This window comes from Tachyglossus aculeatus, chromosome X4 (assembly GCF_015852505.1).
Source record: "Tachyglossus aculeatus isolate mTacAcu1 chromosome X4, mTacAcu1.pri, whole genome shotgun sequence".
NCBI lineage: Eukaryota > Metazoa > Chordata > Mammalia > Monotremata > Tachyglossidae > Tachyglossus > Tachyglossus aculeatus.
In genome coordinates, this window is record NC_052098.1 from 33,192,106 (window position 1) to 33,214,559 (window position 22,454).

At 43.0% G+C, this 22,454-nt stretch overlaps 1 protein-coding gene and 1 non-coding gene across 2 annotated transcripts in view; both read left to right on the plus strand.

Annotated features, from left to right (window-relative positions):
• LINGO2 (leucine rich repeat and Ig domain containing 2) overlaps nt 1–22,454 on the plus strand; it is a 413,900-nt gene that overhangs the window by 321,715 nt on the left and 69,731 nt on the right. The gene's annotated exons all lie outside the window — the stretch shown is intronic.
• Nucleotides 21,224–21,385, plus strand: LOC119948227. The gene has a single exon (XR_005456638.1). It is a non-coding gene; the product is annotated as a U1 spliceosomal RNA (small nuclear RNA).

The following is a 22,454-nucleotide window of genomic DNA, read 5'->3' on the forward strand; positions in this document are numbered from 1 at the left end:
CTACATTGTTTGAGGCTATGATTTACTATGTTTTTAAAATCATTTATTCTGCCCTCTTGGCTTTCCTCTGCTCCTTTCACATATAGCATATGCTGGGGAATCGTGTTATCGTCCGTTCTCTTTACATGCCTTGCCCAGTGGAACTGTGTTTAAAATATTCCTTTGCTATTGGTGAGTTGACTGTATTCCTAAACATTGTTGTTGGCAAATCTTTTCCAACCTGGTGAAAGGGTATACAGTACAGGTGAGAATTGCTTAAGGTGTGTTTGACTGGATTATGTCCATCCCTGGGTACCTGAATCTGTCCTCCATCTAGTTGAAGGAATTGATTTACAACATGCTCTTTATCCTCTGATTGGTTGCTGCAGACAGGGTTTGATTGATCAGAAAGACCTGTCAGTCCTGAGGCAGTGAAATCACAGTGGATGAGACAAAGAGACCAAGAGACAAACAGAGAAAATGTTTCTGAAACATCAAGTCAGTATCCTTCCTGCCACTCCCACCCCAGCAAACCTCACAAGGCCACATATTGGCTCCTCAGGGTGGGGGAGAAAAGACGTAAAGTGGCTTTGCTCCAGTTCTTCAGGAGGAGGCAGGACCATCCAGGGCTTTCCCCTACATAACTTCCAGTCTCTGCAGCATTAGTCCCTCCTGAGGACAGAGAGAAGGTTCAGAGAGAAGGCGTGGTGGAGGGGAACAAAGCCTGCTCTGGGAGGGGTAGAAGCGAGGCTCACTGAAATGTCCCACCTCCCTCTTCCCTGGCTCCACCTCCTTGTCCCTAGACCAGTGACAAAGGTAATTTAAGCCACTTAGACAAGGAATGAGGCTGTGAGAAACTGCAACAGCTTACCTGCTCATCTTGGTAGATTTCAACAGATAAATGGGTTATAGTTCAAAAGGACAATAATCCTTGGAACTGGTGAAACCGCTCAAGAAGCTGAAGGAGTCTTTCGTAGTAGGCCTCACAGAAGGTTCATCATAGGAGTGAAAGTAAAAATTGACTATTGGGATGGTGGGTGCGACCAAGACATTTAAAAGGGACTTGGCTGTTACAACAGGACCAGGATTTGCTGTCAACTACAGTCCATACTTCACTCTGTTGCCCAGATCATTTTTTTTTTTTTAACAAAAATGTTCCCTTCAAAGCCTTACTGAAGGCACATCTCCTCCAAGAGGCCTTCCCAGACTAACCCCCCCCCATTCCTCTTCTCTCACTCCCTCCGGCATCTCCCTAACTTGCTCTCTTTGTTCTTCCCCTCTTCCAGCCCCACAGCACTTATGTACATATCTGCAATTTATTTATTTGTATTGATCTCGGTCTCCCTCTCTCTAGACTGTAAGCTCATTGTGGGCAGGGAATGTGTCTGTTACTGTTATAGTGTACTCTCCCAAGTGCTTAGCAGAGTGCTCTGCACACAGTAAGCACTCAATTGCAATTGAATGAATTGCGTGAATGAAGGTGGTCAGAGGGGAGAATGGACAGCTGGATGAAGAAAGAAATTCCAAACCCCAGCAGCGACTCTCCTCGTGCTGGGCCAGAGCCCGTATTCTGTTGGCCAAAAGAGTAGAGTGGCTTCTAGAGGGCCCCTGGGTCTTACTCATCCTGCCCGGAGCCATGCTGGCCCAGCATTCTGGGGCCACAGTGTGAAGCTGAACTGCAGGTGTGCCAGGCAACCAATCAGGCCCAGAATGAGTGCTGGAGCTGCCTCAGGGCCATGTTTCCACCTTGGCACACAAACTAGTGAGGAGCAGCCAAATCTCTTTACTAGGATGAAGCCCCAAGTCCAGGTGGCTTGCTCCCCCCACTTCCCCCCGCCACCAAAAGAAGCAAGAAAGCATGTTTTTAAATAATTCCAACCTGAAGAGGTGATCCAGAACTTAGTCTATTTCTCATAACCCATTCCAGGCAGTTGTGCCTTACTTTCACCCCTTTCAGATCTTCAACTTGATTCATTCATTCAGTCACATTTATTGAGTGCTACTGTGTGCAGAGCACTGTACTAAGCGCTTGGGAAGTACAAGTTGGCAACATATAGAGATGGTCCCTACCCAACAATGGGCTCACAGTCTAGAAGGGGGAGACAGACAACAAAACAAAACATGTAAACAGGTGTCAAAGTCATCAGAACAAATAGAATTAAAGCTATATGCACAGCATTAACAAAATAAATAGAATAGTAAATATGTACAAGTAAAATAGAGTAATAAATCTGTAAAAAAAAAGTATATATATATATATATAAACACACACAAGTGCTGTGGGGAGGGGAAGGAGGTAGGGTGGGGGATGGGAAGGAGGAGAAGAAAAGGGGGCTCAGTCTGGGAAGGCCTCTTGAAGGAGGTGAGCTCTCAGTAGGGCTTTGAAGGGAGGAAGAGAGCTAGCTTGGCAGATGTGTGGAGGGAGGGCATTCCAGGCCAGGGGTCGACAGCGGGACAGGCGAGAACGAGGTACAGTGGGGAGGTTAGCAGCAGAGGAGCGGAGGGTGTGGGCTGGGCTGTAGAAGGAGAGAAGGAAGGTGAGGTAGGAGGGGGTGAGGTGATGGGAGAGCCTTGAAGCCTAGAGTGAGGAGTTTTTGCTTGATGTGATGATTAATATCCATTTTCCCCAATCTCTACCTGTCCATCTACAGAGAACCACTCTGACCTTTTTCCATTTTGTTTTCCACTTCTTTATCTGTGCATTGGATGACGTTCCACTAATTAAACTTGTGCTCCAGTGTGAGAGGTGTTACACAAACCACTATCACTTCTATCAATTATTTCACTCACGTTTTACTCTATCATTCTGGATGAGGACTCCATTTTAGAATTTAAAAAAAAAAAGTCATTTGAAACTTGAGATAAAGCGTATTTGAATGGTCTTCCCTCCCTGACCATCATCATCAACTGTTCACTCTTCAGTAGTTTCTTCTCCTTTGCTTTCAAACCTGCTTATATATCCCCTATCCTAAAAAAAAAAAAAATGAAAAAAATCATTTGATCCCACAGCTCCCTCCAGTTATTGCTCCATGTCCCTCCTCATTTCTCTCTTTGAGCTAGTTATCTACACCCACTGCCTCCACTTCCTCTACTCAAACTGTCTCCTTCACCTCCTCTAATCTCACTTCCACTTCCCATTCCCTCCACCAAAACTGCCCTCTCTTAGGTCACAATGACCTCCTTCGTGCCAAATCCAATGCCCTGTACTCCATCCTAATCCTCCTTGAATTTTCAGCCACCTTTGAAACTGTGGACCACCCCCTTTTCCTGGAAACATTATCTAACCTTAACTTAACTGACACTGTCTTCTTCTAGTTCTCCTCCTATATCTCTGGCCACTCATTCTCAGCCTTTTTCTCTCCCTTCCACCCCTAACTGTGGGAGTCCCTCAAGACTCAGTTCTGGGTCTCCCTCTATTATCCATCTACACCCACTCACTTGGAGAACTCATTCACTCCCATGTCTTCGACTACCATCTCTATGCAGATGATACCCAAGTATATATTTCCAGCCCTGATCTTTCTCCCTCTTTGTAGATTCATATTTACTCCTGCCTTCAGGGCATCTCTACTTGGATGTCTGTCCCACCAACACCTCAAACTTAACACGTACTCTCCCAAACACTTGTTACAGTGCTCTGCACACAGTAAGCTCTCAATAAATATGAATGATTTGTAAGAGACTTAAATTTGAATTGACTGGTCTCTTCCCAGAGAAGCAGCGTGGCTCAGTGGAAAGAGCATGGGCTTTGGAATCAGAGGTCATGGGTTCAAATCCGTGCTCCACCAACTGTCAGCTGTGTGACTTTGGGCAAGTCACAACTTCTCTGTGCCTCAGTTACCTCATCTGTAAAATGGGGATTAAGATTGTGAGCCGTGAGACAACCTGATCACCTTGTAACCACCCCAGTGCTTACAGCAGTGCTTTGCACATAGTAAGTGCTTATTAAGTGCCATCATTATTCCCCAGGCTCATTTTGTTCCCATAGGGCTTAAGCCTTTAGCTATGTTGTATCTCATTTTTCCTAACTATAAAACAGAGACATTCAAATTTTACACCTGAGCATTCCTAGTCCTACAGATGTTCATTCTGATTAAAACTAAGCATGCTTTACCCCTCACATAAATTATTTTTCAATATTGACACAAGGGGCTACACTAGGGATGAGAACTCCCTTGCTGTCTTTGCAGCAAATTGCTAGATTGGCCCTAAACTCTCTTGATTCACTGATGCGGCTGTTCTCTTGACAGCTGATATACGAATACAGGCACTGCTATTGAAAGAGATCTAATAGATCAACCTCACTCCATTCAAATTGAGACCTCTGGAAGCAATATGGCCAAATTTAAAGAGCACAGGCCTAGGATTCAGGAGACCTGGATTCTAATCCCAACTACCACTTACCTTGGGCATGTCACTTAACATCTTGAGCAAGTCACCTCATTTTTCTCATCTGTAAAATGGGGATTAAATGCCTATGCTCCCTCCTCTTTATCCTGTGAGCTGCTTTGTGTGGGACAGTGAATGTGTTCTGATTATTCTGTATCTACCCAAGCATTTAACACAATGCCTGGCACACAGTAAGAGTGTAACAAACAAAGTCAAAGCCAAGGCCAGAGGGAGAATGTGGGCAAGGCAGGAGTGGTAAGATAGATGAGACCGAGGTACAGTGAGTAGGTTGGCATTACAGGAGCAAATTCTATGGGTTGGGTTGTAATAGGAGTGAAGTAAGGTAAGAGTGGTTTCCAAATCGAATGGAGGGGGTGTGACTAGCTGGTGCCCCTGTCTATTTCAGGGACAGGACTGGTCCAGACAGAGTTCCTCCCATTGAGGTAGAGGAAGCTGTACTGATCAGCTAGAGGAAGATTTTGTTGACAATGCCTGTTCATTTTAGATATTATTGATTTTTGACCATTAGTGGTTTGATTTTTGACAGCTTGCTGGCCACACTGTGCTTGAATTTAGACAAAGAGAACCTTATGATCTCTGCTCAGGTCCAAGTTGTAGTGTCCAGGCATGCTTGTGGTTGCTGTATAAGTATTCTGAGAATATGAGACCATGGCTAGAAGTGGGGATTGTGTCACTAAAATGTGACCCCTTTTGTCTGAGCTTTCTGGGAAAATGGTTCAATGCAACACAATAAAGGACAATCTTATTTATATAGGTCCTAGCCCAAACCAACTTCCAAAGTCATGGGGCTAAAATTACCCATGAGGTTCCAAAAGAGAAACACAGCACAGCTCTCCCTAGGACTTGAGGAAAAACATCCAACCTGTTCCCCATGATGTGTGGCTAATGACAGATCAAGGCAGTGTTCTTTTCAGGCCTTTGTACCTACCAGGTATTTTTAGCTCTATGGGCTTCTTGTCCAGTAGAGGGGAAATCCACTGATCTATGGTAGCAGGTACTTCTTCAAGAATTCCTTGGCAGCACCTATTATCCAATTTGACATTGTGCAAATGATTTTTAAAAAGCTGAAAACTTTTACTTATTTTTTGTATGAACTCTGGGGGCCAGGAGATAAAGCATTCTTCAGCTAAATCAGCCTTATTCTGTTTCCCTTTTTGGTAGGTAGTTATTTTTAAAATGCAACTTGAGTCACAGAATCAAGTGCTTTAGGAGTCATCTGTGCTAAGTTGTTATGATGGGTTTTGCCCTGTGTTAGAGAAGCAGTGTGTCTCAGTGGAAAGAGCCCGGGCTTGGGAGTCAGAGATCATGGGTTCAACTCCCAGCTCTGCCAATTGTCAGCTGCGTGACCTTGGGCAAGTCACAACTTCTCTGTGCCTGTTACCTCATCTGTAAAATGGGGATTAAGACTGAGCCCCATGTGGGACAGCCTGATCACCTTGTATGCTCCCCAGCGCTTAGAACAGTGCTTTGCACATAGTAAGCACCTAAATAAAATTAAAACTCACTTAAAATATCCTTATTCCCAGTTTCTCCCATCTGCGAAATTGAGGAAAATACTAATGCTGTTCATGGGGCAACTGTGAGAAATTCAAAAATTGAAAAGTACTTCAAAATTGTAGAGTATTATTAGAATGCATAACAGTAATAATAATAATATACTTGAGCCTGGTTTCCTCACCCTGGGGGAATAGTGCTGGTTTCTCAAGCATTTTCTTGAGAAGAATTAGATATTCTAATAATGGCCTGGTGTGAGTAATTGGGAATTGCCTATTAGGTAGTACAATGTGTACTTGGCTTTTAATCATGTTTTAATTATGCAAATACACTCACCAAAAGGAACAATTTTTAACATTTCTCTAAAGTGTGCTATTACAACTGTTACAGAGTCTTAAAAGGTATCATCGGTTTCCCTCATTTTTTAACTGTTCTTGTTAAAGCATCGCTGAGAAGCAGCATGGCTTAGTGGAAAGAGCACGGGCTTGGGAGTCAAGAGGTCATGGGTCCTAATCCCAGTTCTGTTGCTTGTCAGCTGTGTGACTTTGGGCAAGTCACATCACTTCTCTGTGCCTTAGTTACCTCATCTATCAAATGGGGAATAAGACTGTGAGCCCCACATGGGACAACCTGATTACCTTGTATCTACCCCAGTGCTTAGAACAGTGTGTGGCACATAGTAACCACTTAATAGCATTATTATTATTATTATTATCTTCTCTTCCCCACCCCTCCCAAAGTGGTTCTATTCATCTTAACTACCCTGACCTCCAGGTGAACGCTTCCTCCAAAATGAACCAGGGATAAGTCACTTCATCAGCATATTTCCAAATGAAGTCTATCAGGCATGTTGAGGTGCCAGGGCTAAAAGGTTTTACAAACATCCCAGGAAATGAAATTTTCTTAAATCTCTAAAAAGATTCAGTCAGTTGTCAAAATATTAATTATAATACAGCTTGTTACAGATTTTGATCTATCAGTCTAGCAAAAATACAGACTGTTGTTAATATTCAAATTAGTAGGTCTGTTACCATTATTCACCTGTCACAAGAAGTATCAGAGAGTACTTGCTAAACCAAGCTCTACACTAGCATTAGTTTAATGGCAAATATCACAGCCGCCCTCCCGACCCCATGTAGTACTGAGGAAACCCAACTCAATTTGAGTGGCATGTCCAAAGTCTATAAGTGAGTCACTGTCATTGTGTTTTGTCTCTCAAGTGTGATAAGGATGTTAACATGTAAGGAAGAGAAAGGGGCTGGGAGAGCAGAAACCTGGATTCTTATCCTGGCTTCACCATTTACCTGCTATGTGACCTTGGACAAGTCACTTAATTAGTGGTATTTAGTGGCCACTTACCATGTGTAGAGTACTTCTCCATACCTCAGTTTCCTCATATGTAAAATGGGGATTAAATACCTGTTCTCTCTCCCTTTAAACTGAGTCTCATATGGGTTAGGGATTGTACCTGATTTGATTTTATTGTATCAGCCCCAGTGCTTAACACAGTACTTTGCACCTAGTAAGTGCTTAATAAATACCATCATCATCCAAGATCTTGAACATGTGCAGATTTACCAAAGAATAGCAATGAAGCAGAAACTAAAAATAATTGGATATTAAGGCACACAATGTGTGGGATTTTTTTTTGGCCTGTTCAGTGAGGATTTAACATCAATGCTGAAAGAACATTGGTAAATTAAAGCATAAAGGAGATGCTCCCGAAAAGTGATTACATTTTTTTAAAAAAGGATACAGCTTGGAAAATAAGGTAATATTCTATAGAAGGTCACATATAGAATGATAAAGATCAGAATCAGATGATCAAGAATGTTGCCTACAATACTTTTCTATAGTTGAAGATTTGGTGAAACAGGAATGTCCATTAATATTAATATTTATTAATGAGAATAATAATATAACAGTGATGGCATTTATTAAACCCTTGCTATGTGCCAGGCACTGTACTAAGAGGTGGGTGGATACAAGCAAATCAGGTTGGACAAAGTCCCTGTCCCATATGGGCCTCTCAGTCTTAACTCCCATTTTACAAATGAAGTAACTGAGGCACAGATAAGTTAAGTGACTTGCCCAAGGTCACAGCAGGCAAGTGGCAGGGTCAGGATTAGAACCCAGGTCCTTCTGGCATCCAGGCCTGTGCTGTACCCACTAGGCCATGCTGCTTCTCTACATTTGAGTAACATATTACTGACTGAAGAAACCTAATATTTGTGTCTGAAGAGCAGGAATAGAATTCCAGTTATTCCCCTATTGCAACTATTCTCCAATTAATACTATCTCCTACACACTAACCCCAGCTGTGAAGGAGCCTAACAGTTATGAAAGCATTAATTTTAAATACAATTAAAAAAGAGATTTTATATGTCCCCACAGGGTTTAGTCAGGAAGTAAAATTCCCCTAATGGAAAATGAGTTAGGCCAATTTCCAAAATGTCTTGTATCATGTTTTCAGAATCCAAATATTGTGAATCTTCACTCTGCACAGTGCTTGGCACATTGTAAGCACTTAAGTGCTGTGATTATTATTCCCGTACATTCATTTTCTGCTCTTTTCAATTATGCTATGCAAATCCCCCTTAAAGAAATAAAGTATGAGAAGAGTTGCAGTGTACAAATTATAATAATAATTGTGATATTTGTTAACAGCTTACTATGCACCAAGTACTGTACTATAAGTGCTGGGGTAGATATAATACAGCCAGGTCATCCACAGTCCCTAACCTACACGAGGCTTAAAGTCTAAGGGGGATTGACAACAGGTATTTAATTCCCATTTTACAGATGTGAAAACTGAAGCATGGAGAAATAGAGCGTCTTGCCCAAGAACCTGCAGCCAGAAAAGTGGCAGAGTCAGGATCTGGCCTCCTACTTCATTAATAAAATTAAATCCATCAGGTCTGAGCTCCCCAAAGTCACTCCCCCCCCCACCCCCACTTCTCGAACCCCCCCCCCCCCCCGGCTCTCAACCCTCTCCGCTACTCTCCTATCCTTCCCAGCGGTATCCTCAGATGAGATCTCCTACCTCCTCTCAAGTGCTACTCTGGCCACCTGTGCTTCTGACCCCATTCCCTCTCATCTTATGAAATCTCTCACTCTGTCCCTTCTCCACTCCTTAACTTCCATCTTCAACCGCTCACTCTCCACTGGTTCCTTCCCCTCTGCCTTCAAACATGCCCACATCTCTCCCATCCTAAAAAAACCCTCTCGACCCCACCTCACCCTCTAGTTATCGCCCTATCTCCCCCCCACCATTCCTTTCCAAACTCCTTGAACGAGTCATCTACACCCGCTGCCTCGAATTCCTCAATGCCAACTCTCTCCTCAACCCCCTCCAATCTGGCATCTGCCTCCTACATTCCATGGAAACTGCCCTCTCAAACGTCAATGACCTCCTGCTTGCCAAATCCAACGGCTCTTACTCTATCCTAATCCTCCTCGACCTCTCAGCTGCCTTCGACACTGTGGACCACCCCCTTCTCCTCAATACGCTATCCAACCTTGGCTTCACAGACTCTGTCCTCACCTGGTTCTCCTCTTATCTCTCTGGCCATTCATTCTCAGTCTCTTTAGTGGGCTCCTCAAGGGTCAGTTCTTGGTCCCCTTCTGTTCTCTATCTACACTCACTCCCTTGGTGAACTCATTCGCTCCCACAACTTCAACTATCATCTCTACGCTGATGACACCCACATCTACATCTCTGCCCCTGCTCCTTCCCGGCTCGTATCTCCTCCTGCCTTCAGGACATCTCCATCTGGATGTCTGCCCACCATCTAAAACTCAACATGTCCAAGACTGAATTCCTTATCTTTCCTCCCAAACCCTGCCCTCTCCCTGACTTTCCCATCGCTGTAGACGGCACTACCATCCTTCCCGTCTCACAACCCCACAAACTTGGTGTCATCCTCGACTCTGCTCTCTCGTTCACCCCTCACATCGAATCCGTCACCAAAACCTACCGGTCTCACCTCCACAACATCACCAAGATCCGCCCTTTCCTCTCCATCCAAACCACTAACCTGCTGGTTCAATCTCTCATCCTATCCCGACTGGATTACTGCATCAGCTCCTCTCTGATCTCCCGTCCTCCTGTCTCTCTCCACTTCAATCTATACTTAACACTGCTGCCCGGATAGTCTTTGTGCAGAAACGCTCTGGGGATGTTACTCCCCTCCTCAAAAATCTCCAGTGGCTACCAATCAACCTACGCATCAGGCAAAAACTCCTCACTCTCGGCTTCAAGGCTGTCCATCACCTCGCCCCCTCCTACCTCACCTCCCTTCTCTCCTTCTACAGCCCAGCCCACACCCTCTGCTCCTCTGCCACTAACCTCCTCACTGTGCCTCGTTCTCGCCTGTCCCACCATCGACCCCCAGCCCACTTCTTCACCCTGGCCTGGAATGCCCTCCCTCCGCACATCCGCCAAGCTAGCTCTCTTCTTCCCTTCAAAGCCCTACTGAGAACTCACCTCCTCCAGGAAGCCTTCCCAGACTGAGCCCCCTCCTTCCTCTCCCCCTCCTCATCCCCCCCACCTTACCTCCTTTCCCTCCCCACAGCACCTATATATGTTTGTACATATTTATTACTCTATTTTACTTGTACATTTATTCTACTTATTTTATTTTGTTAATATGTTTTGTTTTATTGCCTGTCTCCCCCTTCTAGACTGTGAGCCCGCTGTTGGGTAGGGACCATCTCTATATGTTGCCAACTTGTACTTCCCAAGCACTTAGTACAGTGCTCTGCACACAGTAAGCGCTCAATAAATACAATTGAATGAATGATTAGAACCCAGGTCCTCTGACATTCATTCAGTCATATTTATTGAGCACTTACTGTGTGCAAAGCACTGTACTTGGTGCTTGGAAAGTACAATTCAGCAACAGAGAGACAACAATGGGCTCACAGTCTAGAAGGGGGATATAGACAACAAAACAAATAGACAGACGTCAATACCATCAAGATAGATAAATATTATAAATATATACATCATTAATAACATAGAGTAATAAATATGTACAAATATACACAAGTGCTGCGGGGAGGGGAATGGAGTAGGGCAGAGAGGGAGTAGAGGTGATGGGGAGGGGAGGAGGAGCAGAGGAAAAAAAGGGGGGGCTCAATCAATCATATTTGAGCGCTTACTGTGTGCAGAGCACTGTACTAAGCGCTTGGGAAGTACAAGTTGGCAACATAGAGACAGTCCCTACCCAACAGTGGGCTCACAGTCTAGAAAGGCCTCCTGAAGGAGGTGAGCTCTCAGTAGAGATTTGAAGGAGGAAAAGAGCTAGTTTGGCAGATGCGTGGAAGGAGGGCATTCCAGGCCAGAGGTTGCTCGGGGCTCACTGAGGACAGTCCGCCCCGGTTCGGGACCAAAAAATAAAAAAAAATACATCGCGACTTTGCAAAGCATCCTAGAAAAAAATATATTCTTTAGAACAACCAAGCTCCATTCATCAGTAATTGATGTACCTACCAACGAAATTCTGAAATCCACCCACCATTTCTATATAAAGTATTAAGCTGCAGCTAAAGTGTGTTAGCACACCCAAGGAGAGATTCCAATGGAATAGCAATTTTGAATTGCTTCTAAAAATTGAAGAGATAAAGAAAATAGGGGCCTCTGACCAAAAAGATATTTGATTTCTACTCATTGAAAATGTTTTGGAAAACTACAGAAAGAATGCCAAAGTAATATTTCTCTTCTGATAATGTATTTGAAGTAATCCATTTTTGAATTTGTGTTAAGATTGGAAGAGATTTCCCAGATAGTGGCCATGTCATCAAGGACAATGTTTATTTCTAGCAAAGAGCAGGGTGGCACAGTGAAGAGAGGATGGGCCTGGGAGTTGAAATGTCTGTTTCACCTAAATCATGTCTTCCTCTTTCCTTTGCTTATTTTTTAAATGGTATTTATTAAGTGCTTACTATGTGCCGAGCACTGTACTAAGTGCTGAGATAGATACAAGATAAGATTGGACTCAGTCCATGTCAATCAATCAATCGTATTTATTGAGCGCTTACTGTGTGCAGAGCACTGTACTAAGTGCTTGGGAAGTACAAATTGGCAACATATAGAGACAGTCCCTACCCAACAGTGGGCTCACAGTCTAGAAGGGGGAGACAGAGAACAAAACCAAACATATTAACAAAATAAAATAGAATAGATATGTACAAGTAAAATAGAGTAATAAATATGTACAAACATATATACATATATACAGGTGCTGTGGGGAAGGGAAGGAGGTAAGATGGCAGGGGGGATGGAGAGGGGGACGAAGGGGAGAGGAAGGAGGGGGCTCAGTCTGGGAAGGCCTCCTGGAGGAAACTGACCTCTGACTCCAAAGCCCGTGCTCTTTCCACTGAGCCATGCTGCTTCTCTAACTGATGAACTTGTATCTACTCCAGTGCATGCCACATGGTATGTGCTTAAAAAACATTAGAAAAAAATGATTTTTCTAGTGGACAATTCCTTTTTTTGACCTAAATCTGAGGACAAATTGAATTTTTAGCCACAAGCTAACATTAACAGAGATTGTCCCATACAGACAAGAGAAATGTTTCTGTACCTGTACACTACTGGGACCACCTCAGCACCTATCCTGATTCCAGCATCAGCACCCCCCCCCCCCCCCACACACACACACACACCCATTGCAGGTAGCAATTCAGGCTTCCTTCTCTATCCTGCTACTCTGACTAATGGCAGGATAGTGTACCAAAATCTTTGCCAGTTGGCAACAGAGTGCAAAGAGCAGAACAGAGCCCCAATATTCTCAAGCAGCAGCTGTCATTTGGTTCAATGTCCCAGCCAAACAAGAGTCTCTGAGCCAAAAATCCCTATCTGCACAGATCCTAGGAAATGCATTTTTAAACAAATCTCAAAACTATTATGATGAAATGAACCGGCTGCCAATTCCCCTTTGGTTTGACTGAGAATGAAATTGGGATCATTTGAATGGTTAAAAAGCATATGGGTTTTGGTATTTGGGGGCATGGATTGGTTTTGCTTCATGCAGACTCAGCCATTGTATCACAGCCATGAGACATCATCATTGCTTTAGGACCAGAGTTGACAATCCCCTGTGCTATATTTTAGAGTTGCAAATGTGGGCCCCAGAATTTGCTTCAAGCTTTTTATATCTCCACACACTGGGCATGTGGATACAAACTATAGCCAGAATGATTTGGAGAAAATTAGGACATGGGCAAACCCTTGTCAACCTGCTGCTTGAAATTCTCTTTTTAAAACAAGAATATTTTCACTCGGCATACTTTGTTGAACATTTTGCTGAACCCTATCTGAGAACAGAGTCCCAGAAAGAAATTTAAGGAAATAAATCCTTCGTTTCATAATGACTTGATAGGAGCCTGCTGGCCTTTGAAAAGTACTGAGACTATCAAGGTAGAAGATATTCCTCTAACTCAAAATTTATCTTACCAGGGAACATAAAGCTGATAAACAATTAACTAGATCCCCTAGTTAACTGTTAAAGCATTAGTTTAATCCTAATAAATTTAGCAGATTCCCCAGAACACAGTCATTTCCCAAGCAATCACTTTTTAGTAGCAAATCTGCCTCAGACCAGGGTGATGAGTTAGCTGCCAACAATGATATTTGACAAACTTAAAAAGATTTGACATCCCTCTTCCTAAGCACTTACCCTGGTCTTCATATCCTGGCTTCCCCCCCACCACTGCCAAACAGATCTCCCTCTTGAAGTGAAAGGAACAACAAAAGAGGAGTTTCCAAAATGGTTACACATTCTGCAGCTACCAACTCAGCCCCTGTAAGCTTGCCTGGAATGTGGAAACAGAATGCTTAGAGAGCTCGTACAGCCTTCTGGGAGTGGTATACCATCTTTGCTCTTTCACAAATGTCAGAGAAGCCATGCTTCACTTCCACCTCTGTGAACAAAACTTCATTCTTTTTACTGTGGGAGTAAGGCTGAGGTTTTCTGACCTAGCCTGGAGCTGTGGGAATCATATTATAAGCTCTCCTACAATGTCCACTGCAAGTCCAGGACAAATAGGTCCAGCACCCCCCATATCCTTCCTCTGAAAGGAATTCTAGAAGCTTCCACCAGTAGGGTAAACTCTAAGAAATGTCCTAATATAGACTTGATAACTTGGAGATGAGGGAAATGGGCTTGTGGGTCATGTCTCCACATGCGGCTTGGTGGCCAAAGTCCTAGATGGAATTATGATAGTTCTGGTGGTGCAGTGACCTGTTAAAAAAGAAAAGGGGGGGGGGGGGGCTAGAAATTGAATCTGTGTTATAGCTATGTAAAATGGGGATGCTAACATTATAAAGGACGTTTTAGAGCTTTACTTATAAAACTAAAAGTGATCCTGTTGGGGCCACAGCATAGGTAATGCTCCCTTTTTCCAGGAGCGATTATTCATTGTTGTGCTATTTCACTGCTTATTAGTACCCCACTTTAGGATCAGCGCTTAGAGCAGTGCTTTGCACATAGTAAGCGCTTAATAAATGCCATCATCATCATCATGAGCAAGAAGAGGGAGAAGAGGTGAAATTAAATCTTTCTGTTAGTTGTAGTGAAACATTTGGAGAAGAGTTGGATTAGTTATCCAACTCTTATTGATAATTATTACTACTTAGAGTTGAGTTGTCATTCATTCAATTGTATTTGAGTACTTACTGTGTGCAGAGCACTGTACTAAGCACTTGGGAAGTACAAGTTGGCAACATATAGAGATGGTCCCTACCCGACAGCGGGCTCACAGTCTAGAAGGGGGAGACAGACAACAAAACATATTAACAAAATAGAATAGCAAATATGTACAAGTAAAATAGAGTAATAAATCTGTACAAACATATACAGGTGCCGTGGGGAGGGGAAGGAGGTAGAGTGGGGGGGATGGGGAGGGGAAGGAGGGGGGAGGAGGGGGGAGGAGGGGGGAGGAGGGGGGAGGAGGGGCTCAGTCTGGGAAGGCCTCCTGGAGGAGGTGAGCTCTCAGTAGGGCTGAGAGCCCTACTCTATTGTCAATTGTCTCAATTGTCCATAATTGGTAAACGCTATATGAAGGTCAGGCCACTTGTGGAAATCAAGGAAAAGTATATTAATGAAGTATAATGATAACAATAATTGTGGCATTTGGTAAGCACTTACTATGTGCCCAGCACTGTACTAAGCACTGGGGTAGAAACAGAATATCTAAGTCCCACATGGAGCTCACAGTCTAAGAAGGGGGGAGAACTGTTATTGAATCCCCATTTTGCAGATGAGGGAACTGAGGCCCTGGTCCTTCTGACTCCCAGACCTGTGCTCTATCCACTAGAGCTGCTTCTCTGGTAGTATGGGGTTAACATGTTTTGTTGTCTGTCTCCCCCTTCTAGACTGTGAGCCTGTTGTTGGGTAGAGACCATCTCTATATGTTGCCGACTTGTACTTCCCAAGTGCTTAGTACAGTGCTCTGCACACAGTAAACACTCAAATATGATTGAATGAATGAACAGTATTCCTCAGTAGTGATTCCAGGAGGACTTTGGCTAGAATTATGCCAGCAATTGTGAGCACTGAGATTTCACATCTTCTGCTAGTTTAGGTAGTTTCTAGATTGAAAAGTCCTTGAGGACAAGTTCGGTGTTTTCTATCTCTTTTATTCTCCCAAGTGGTTAGTACTTTGCTCATAACAGGAAACTTGTCTACCAACTCTGACATGTTGTACTCTGCTCACAGCAAGCACTCAATAAATATGATTGATGGACTTTCATGTACTACTGACTGCTTGTGCCCATCTTTCTTTGAAGATGTTGATAAGATACCTTCCAATATTCTTTTCTGCTAAGCATACGGGCTTACATGGTTCATGCTCTGATTTTTTTTTTTAAACCAAGAAAACTAGATTATTTTGATGACAAATTGATTTTTTTTGGCAGGAACTGATGAAGAAATTCAGATCACAAGGGAGGGAAATCCAGAGTTTGCCCTAACAGGGAAGAGAAGGGAAAGTCCAGGGCTTAAAAAATACCACATGAGGATGTCACTTGATTCATTTGTTCTGTGTAAAAAGGAAATTCCAACATGTCAACCACCTGACTAGCACCACTCTCCTAGACTTTTTTTAATCCTCTTTTACCATGTGATATATGTGCTTCATCCTGTGATCCAAATTCTGACATTGTTGTTTTGATTTCACATGAGTAAAGGGAGATTTTTCTTACCAATGCTGGTGCCTATAAAACTGTATCTGTATGCTGATTTATATTTGCTATTAAAACCAGATTCTAGAGTGACAAAAACAAATGATTCCTAATTTAGAGATGTGATGTGCATGTATGATGCACATAAAAGTTTGGTGCATTATGTTATACACAAACACTTAAATTAGCAGCACTTTTTCCTCTATACTCATCAGTAAAGCCACCTTCCTTGTTAGAACTGCACAGCCCTAGGGACAGTTTAATGAACATCCAGGACACAGTTTAATGATGTATATAGAGTAGCTGACACCATCTTCCATGAAACCCAGGAAAAGGATAGCATGGAGTGAGAGCTAGGCCATTTTGCCAGATCTTTTTGTACTTTAAAAAAAAGTGGATGAAATGTGAATTGAAGTGGGAATGTCAATACACCTATTTTCTGACACCCCAGCAAAGCAATCTGCTTTCAAAGTTCATTGCTAATTCCCCCTAAGCTCTTCGCTTTATTCCTCTCCCCTCTTCCTCCCAAAGATGCTTTTTATTTTTTCCATTCATTCGAGTCAGCAGCCTTCCTATAACAAAAGGTGCCCAGCTGTTTTCTGAGCCTTAATCTCAATTTGTAATAGGTACTATCTTCCTGCTGTACATTAGGCTGCCAAAATAGCACTGCAGATATTTTAAGGAGGGTTCGGTAGATTGTAGTGAAGCACGACTGGCAAAGTTTAAGAATAGAACATCTCATATTTCCTTTATGATTTTTTTTCCCTGAGATGCATGATTGCCTTATCTGGGCTGTTTGCAATTGCAGTGAACTGCACCAGAGCAGATCTATTTCTCTCAAGTAAACCTAATCAGCCATTGCCAAAGTAAACAGAGGGAGAGCAGCTCTAGAGATGTAAGATAAAAGTGACAGTGCAATCTGAAGTCTGAGGATCCAGTTAGTAGGATTCATTCATCCAGTGTCACTGGGACACTTCAGTATCCTCAAGTGGTATCTGAAGGACTGAAAAAAGTTAATGTCTTTGAACTATAGATGCCTAACAAAGCTTTAATATATCTTAAACAGTAATGAAAGGTTATCAGCTTAAGGATAGGCAAGTACAAGTGACAGCCAACCAAGAAGCAGCAACTAAAGGAGCAAAAACAGTTACACTGGAGTAGGCATGTCTACATGAGAGTTAAAGAAAACATAAATAAATGCATAAGTTCTAGAGTTGGCTGAAGGGAGGATATGATACAGGGTTCTGGGAAGTTAATTGGAGAAAAAGTTAAAAGCAGAATCCAAAACTGGAATCCTCCAAAATTTAGGAGGAAAGGAGTGTGATAGCTTAGCTTGGAGCCAGGTCCAGAATGTTGAGCCTTGTATCAAAGGATGTGACCACGGTCTAACTGCCCCTTAATATGGGGCATTACACAGACCCTGGGGTTATTTGGGCTAAGTTACTGACCCTATAAAGTAACCCTATGCAGCTCTTTTAGTCTCTTAATGTGATAGAATAACCAGGCTTCCAGTTATGGATAAGAAATTGTGACACTGAATTCAAAGGTAATTGATCATTAATATACTTTGAAAGGTTAGTTTGTAGAATGCTTGGTTAGGTGAATCCACCATACTCATACTACCCTAAGCCCATTGGATCTGTACACTGACTCCTCTTATTTGCCAAGAGGGCTCATTTGTCCTGAGCCAAGGTCAGTCCCTTGCAATCACCACCCCTCTCAACTTTCACTCACACAGCAAGGGATTATTTGGAGTCTAGTCAGCCAACCTTACTTAATGGCCAGCTGCTGATAATTGAAAGCTTCCTTGCCTTCCCTTCTTGCTTTAGTTCAAGGTGATGTGTCTCTCTAGTAAGCCAGGGTTTCACTAACTCCTTACATAAGTCAGTAAAGCACATTAGTTATCAACTTTTAAAAGTACACTTTATAAACATATTTCTCAAGTCACAGTAACAAGTGAACAAAAGCCTGATTTAAAGTCATGTCATCCCGCAGTCATACAGATACTAAAATATTCTCCCCCAGTTCCTACCTGTCTAGCCAAGAGCTCCAGTACTGCCCTTCGGCTAGCTCGGAGTCTTTCTGGTCAGCGCTTGCAGCTTCCCTCCATCTTCATAAGAGAATGAATCTGCTCCCAAACCCTTCCCTTCTCCTCTCTTTTAAATCATGGCTACCCTTCTCTTCCTGCTTCCTCTTTTTGACTTTTTTTCCCCATCATCCAGGAGAGGCCAGCTGGTAAATGATTAGCGTTTTAAGCTGATTAGCTTTCCCTGGTAGGAGAGCTTGATGTGGGTATATGGCCTCTCCTCCTGAGTGGCTTTCCTAGTAAATAAATTTGCCTTGGGAGCAGTAGCCAAGGGAAACAAGTATCTTCTGGCCTATTGTGTGGGAATGAGGTCTAGCTCTAGAGTCATCACTCCATTAACTAAATGGGGTCCTGTCCCCTCTGTATGTAAATCAGCCTGCCTCAGGGATAGTAGTGAAAAATGCTGAGATGGGGGATTTTCCAACCTCAAGAAGCAAACATGTGGAGGGAGTTAGAAGGTTCCTTCTCTATCAGTATGTTAAATGACACAAGCCGATGCTACAGCATATGTAACCTGGAATAATGATGGTATTTGTTAAGCACCTACTTTGTGCAAAGCACTGTTTTAAGCGCTGGGTTTGATACAAGGTAATCAGGTTGTCCCACATGGGGCTCACAGTCTTAATCCCCATTTTACAGATGAGGTAACTGAAGCACAGAGAAGTTAAGTGACTTGCCCAAAATCACACAGCTGGTAAGTGGCAGAGCAGGGATTAGAACCCACGACCACCTGGGTAGAACCATGATTCTCCGTGGTATCAGTTTATAACAATAAGGATGAGGAAAAGTCCATACTATTGGAGACTTTAAAGAAATCAGTATATGTAAAAACTGATTTATATATAAGCTAGCCTAGAATTGACCCTCTAATCAAAAAGGGCATCCTTTGTCTGGCCCATCTCCAAGTGTAATGTCATGTAAGATGATTAATCATGGTATGAAAGGGGCAAAATGGCTGCAAAATATTATATTAATTCAGTGCAGGTATTGATTATCCAGAGCTCTTACTCTGTCAGTTAATCATGTTTATTGAGTGCTTACTGTTTTCTAGAGCACAATAGTTAGCATTTGGGACAATATAACTGAGAAGCAGCATGGCTTAGTCAAAAGAGCCTGGGCTTAGGAGTCAGAGGTTGTGGGTTCTAATCCTGCTCCTCTACTTGTTTGCTGTGTGACATTGGGCAAGTCACTTAACTTCTCTGTGCCTCAGTTACCTCATCTGTAAAATGAGCATTAAGACTGTGAGCCCCACGTGGGACAACCTGAAAACCTTGTATCTACCCCAGCGCTTAGAACAGTGCTTGACAAATGCCATTATTATAAGCAGTTAGTACAGTGCTCTGTACACAGTAAGTGCTCAATAAATACAATTAAATGAATGAACAGATTCCATAAACATGTTTCCTGCCCACATGGAGCTACAGTCTAGAGGAAAGATTATATTCCTAGAAAGTTTAGGAGATAAGTGGCAAAGCCTCTGGATAAACAGAATTATCCACAGGGTTCCCCACCCGTTCGCAGGCATCTCTCTCAGTTTCCTTATGCAGTTCTCTCTGGCTATCTTTCTCATAAACCCCCAGCTCCCACCATTGTCTCTGATGCTCACTGCTTTCCTCATTCCACCATCTCTGCCAACAGTCCTCTCCAGTGGCATCATCAAGGCTCTTGCTATGGCTCACTATAACCCCATTAAATCTTCCTAGCCACATTGTCCTCCTTCAACTACTCCACTGTGACTGTCTCACCACTTACCCTGACTAACAGTGCCTGGCCTAAAATCCCTGAAGGAACCTCTGGCAAAGTTCTAACTGAAAGTGGGATGGGGTTAGGATTCCCATGGATGAAGCAAATTATCTAAAAATGGGGTTGGAGGTGGTGGTGGGGAGCTGGGAGGAGCAAATAGAGTGTGGTGAGAAAAAGTGCAGGAAAGAGAAGCAGAATAGAAGCTAAGCAAACAAATAAAGGATCAACTACACACACACATACACACACAGAGAAAAGCATTTACTCACTAAGATGGAGTCTTTGGTGTGGGGGCAGCGAAAAATAGGAGCATCAGGTTAGTGCAGAGAAATGCCAACCAATGTTGTCCCTTCGGCACTGCCACCATAGCTCTTGCCTTCACTTTCACCTTGGCCACAGGCCAAGGTCCTTGCAGGTTTTTGCTGTAGCCTCCCTACAGAAAGCTCTTATGTACTCCCTTAGGTTTCATACTGGGTGGTCAAGACAGAAATCTTTGAGGAGAAACCATAGCAATAGCACTAGTGGGCATTACCCTAGACTGTAAGCTCATTGTGGAAAGGCACTTTGGGAGAGGCAGAGCCGACCTGTGATTACACTTAATACTTTGAAATCTTTGGTATCTACCAAAGTTGGTATCTACCAACTTTGTTATATTGTATTCTCCCAAGCATGTTCTGCATACAGGGAGTGCTCAATAAATATGATTCATTGATTGATTCATTGATTATATCAACCACAGCATAGGGGTCAGGATCCATTTCTCTGAATCCACCGACTGCTGCCCTTGTGGCTGGGGGCCAGATCGCATTAAATTCCCCAGTAGTTTGGGCCTTTCCTCATCCTCATTGTTTTGAACAGACACCACTACATATGCTGCAGCAGCCACATGTATAATTTAGCATACTGACAGAGAAAGGCCCCTCAAAATCCCACCACATCTTTGCTTCTTGAGGTTGGAAAATCCCCCTATCCCATCATTTTTCACTGCTACCCCTGAGGTGGCCATTGTTAGCACTAACTGTAATCATTAACAGTTCTGAATACTTATACATGAGCTGATTGGTGTAAATACCCATCCTCGGAAGTGGCAAATCTGCACATGCTTCATAGCTTTGGGCAAGTCACGTAACTTCTCTGTGCTTCAGTTACCTCATCTGTAAAATGGGATTAAGGCTGTGAGCCCCCAGTGGGACTACCTGATCACCTTGTATCCCCCCAGCGCTTAGAACAGTGCTTTGCACATAGTAAGCACTTAACAAATATCATTATTATTATTATTGTAACCTCCCCAGCACTTAGAACAGTGCTTTGCACATAGTAAGCACTTACTTACCTGGCAGGGGAGACACCATGATCCCTTAGGTGGTTTTCCCAGGGTGAGGCTCAGCCATTGCACTGCGGCTGTGCTGACCCCTGCGATTTCCCCAAATGCGGGAAACTCGACTGCATAATTTGTGGTAGTGGGGGACTGCGTTCGCACTCTCCAGTGCTTAGAACAGTGCTTTGCACATAGTAAGCGCTTAATAAATGCCACTATTATTATTATTAATAAATGCCATTATTATTATTATTATTATAGCTGCTTCTCTGACATCTTTCCAGTGGCACTAACTGATCCACATAAGAGACCATCCCCAGGACCTGCTAGGTTGTTCCTGCATGTCTTTACCAGAAACATATTTATGAATAGGAATCCCCCCTAGTTTGTTTTTTCTAGGGGGGGTGGGGGGGAGTTTGGCCCTAAGTTCTGTAAGGCATCAGGCCAGCTCTGAACCTTCTCTTTAGAATTGAGGGCATTTCATATCTTTGCAATTTTCCTAGCTGATTTAAAAGTAGCTATTAGATTTCAGGTTTTGAGCCTAGACCTCTTAGCACTAAACCAGTAACAGAATCAATTTAATTTTCCTTTCAGCCCATTCATATTCTGTCTCCTCCTTTAATAAGGAAAATCTTCTATCGATACCAAAAACTAGCTCATTTTGTGCTTTGGCAAGAGCCACTCCTGAATTCATCATCAGGTTCACTCCTGTCATGATGAAGTCTGCATTTAAGTTGGGCTCCTATTAGCTGAGAAAAAGGTGTCCACTGAGGTATGAAATGTTTATGTACCTAGTTCCTGTAAGCCCTGCCAAGAAGAGATAGTATTTTCAATAGCTGATAACCACCATGCACAGCACATAAATTATGCATGCCTCACTCTTTAGAACAAGACAGCAGTGATTGTCCAACAGCCGCTAGGAATTGGGTGGACATTGGCGGAAGCATTTTAGTTTGGTAGTTTGCATTCAAAACTTTGGCAGTGAATACCCTGTGTGGGAGAGAAATGAATGAGATCCCAAATCTTGAATCTTCAATTTGGGGATTTAAAAAAAAAAACAGTCAGTATTCTACACCATACGTACACACCTGCCCCAAAAGATACAAAAAACCACAACATAGCTGTGACCTATATTACTGAGCATCATTCATAGAGGTGCAAATAATTGTTGCATGATTATTATTCTCATCAGCCCAGAGCATAAAAGTAATTGAGTGAAAAAAATCTTCACATTATGT